Here is a 2,500-nt window from a genome sequence, read left to right as displayed (position 1 = left end):
CCGTGTACCAATGCGTCCAATGGACCCATTTCAGTTTTTTTCTGTTGCTTTTTCCTACTGTTTATATTATTTGATTCTGTTGATTTCTTGTAACTCTTATTTTTTCTTGACTCTCATTTATTTGTCAAATGGGAAATTTTTTGCATGTTTATAAAAGCTAGAAAATTTTACTTTATACATTAATTACCGCATGGGTCCATTGGACCCTCGCATTAAATTCAGTCACTACTCTTGTCATTCTAAACAGAATAAAAGCAGTATCAAATATTATTTTCCTAGATATTTATCAGATATAAAATAGATGAAATTGTATTCAATTTATTTGCTGAATTTTAAGATAAAATAGGAAAAATTATGAAAATATTCCTGTAAATTAGTGTGGTATTGCATGACCTTCAATCTGGTAGGTCATAGGGTGATGCAAAATTGCTATGTGATGACGCTATTCTTACAATACATTGTAACATCTTTCAGGAGAGTATAAATATGTGGGAGAGCAATATCTGCCTTTAGTCAGCTATCAAGTTTCATGTAGTTCAGTTGTGCTTTCCAATATGGTTAAACGTGAAAACTTGGGTGAAGACCAAATATCAAAAAGGTTATCGGAATTAGATGAAGAATGGGAAGAAGATAGTGATTCCTTCTATTGCTCTGAAGATGGTGGTGAAAGTGATTATGTGCTGGATAGTTTAGGTTCTGTGTCATCAGGTGGTGAAGATACTCAAAAACAATTATCTGCAAGCCACCCAATTATGAATGAGCAATATGTTTCTAGAGACAGACAAGAAATTCGGCATTCTAATCCTCTTCCTCAAGCAGCAGTAAGAACTTCATCTTGCAATATTGTGTGCCAAGAATGTGGACCATCCCGTTTTGCTAAAAAGTTTTGCAATAGCATTGAAACATGTTTTACTATTTTTATGCGTCATGGACAAATGATGAAGATCAGGTTGTTTACAAAAATAAATGGAAGGAAATTCATCACACTGGAAAAGTCCCCGTAAAAGGGAGAGAGACAAATCAAGGTTCAAGGGTTGTTGAAGACCGAGTAAAAGAACTTGAAAATATTGGTCACGGTATAACTTGTGATCATTTCTTTACAAGTCTAGGATTGGCTTGAAAGCTGCTTAGTAAGAAAACTACTTTAGTTGGAACAATTAGAAAGAACAGAGTTGAACTTCCAAGTGCTTTCACAAATGGAAAAGAAAGAGAAATCAACAGCACAATATTTGGATTTCAAAAGGATTCTATGATCTTATCTTATTGTCCCAAGAAAAATTATGTCGTCACACTTATGAGTACAATGCACTCTCAGCCTTCAATTGATTCAAAAAGGGCTGAAAAGAAACCTGAAGTTATTACATGTTACAACAAAACAAAAGGAGGAGTAGATACCCTAGATAAGATGGTAAGGACATACACTTGCAAAAGAATGACTCGAATATGGCTTATGATTATATTCTACAACATGATTGGTATAAGTGCAGTGAATGCTTTCATTGTTGCTAAACAGTTTCACTTGCAAAGTTTCAAGGATAAAAGAAGACAGTGCCTAATTCAGTTAGGAAAGGAGCTTGCAGGAGTTAATGCTAAACAAGAATATGACAAACAATCTTCTAGTTCCGCTAACATTTCTCAACCAAACAAGAAAAGAAGACGGTCTTCAACTTCATTTGAGATTCCTCAGCCAAAGAAAAAAGGAAGATGTTCTTTGTGTGACCCCAAAGAAGACAGGAAAACTTGTACTACATGTAAGAATTGCAATATACATGTTTGTCAAGAACATTCCAATGTTGTCAGCATTCACTGCCATGAAGAGCTATAATTCTGTACTTTTGTAATTTTTAAAAATTTATAATATATTTTGTAAGCTGTTTTTTTTTTTTAATTTGTTAGAAACAGTCATTCTTCATTCACCTGATAGCATATATTATGTAAGCTAAGAAATAGTGGTAGTTTGAATAAAATTTAATTAAAAGAAAAATACTGGGTCCATTGGACCCAGCTAGTAATTAGTGACATACATTTTCTCTGGTAGACCAAGAGTTAACATGAAACCAATGGTAGCCTTAATTCATAAAGAAATTATATATCCACCAATCCAGTGTTGAGCACTCATTTCATCGTTCTTCATCTATATATATACATATCAAAATAAGCAACAGGAGGTGATGCAGTAGGACCCTATCAAGCGGCCCCATTTAATTGTACAATGCAAACATTACATTAATTTAAATGCAGAGCTATCCTCAGCTGCATAAATAAATAAATAGAATTAATTTAATCAGCCGGACACATTTGTATAATTTTACTTAAATCCTCTAAGAGGGTAAGATATATATATAGATAGATAGATAGATAGATAGATAGATAGATAGATAGTATAAATATTATACATAATATATGTATCTATTTACCTTTCTCTATATGTGTGTGTGTGCGCGCGCGCGCGTGTTTGTGTTTAATCAAATGTATTTCAGAAGTAAACATTTATTAATAT

Source organism: Octopus bimaculoides, chromosome 5 (assembly GCF_001194135.2).
Source record: "Octopus bimaculoides isolate UCB-OBI-ISO-001 chromosome 5, ASM119413v2, whole genome shotgun sequence".
Lineage (NCBI taxonomy): Eukaryota > Metazoa > Mollusca > Cephalopoda > Octopoda > Octopodidae > Octopus > Octopus bimaculoides.
Note: the sequence above shows the minus strand (reverse complement) of the source record.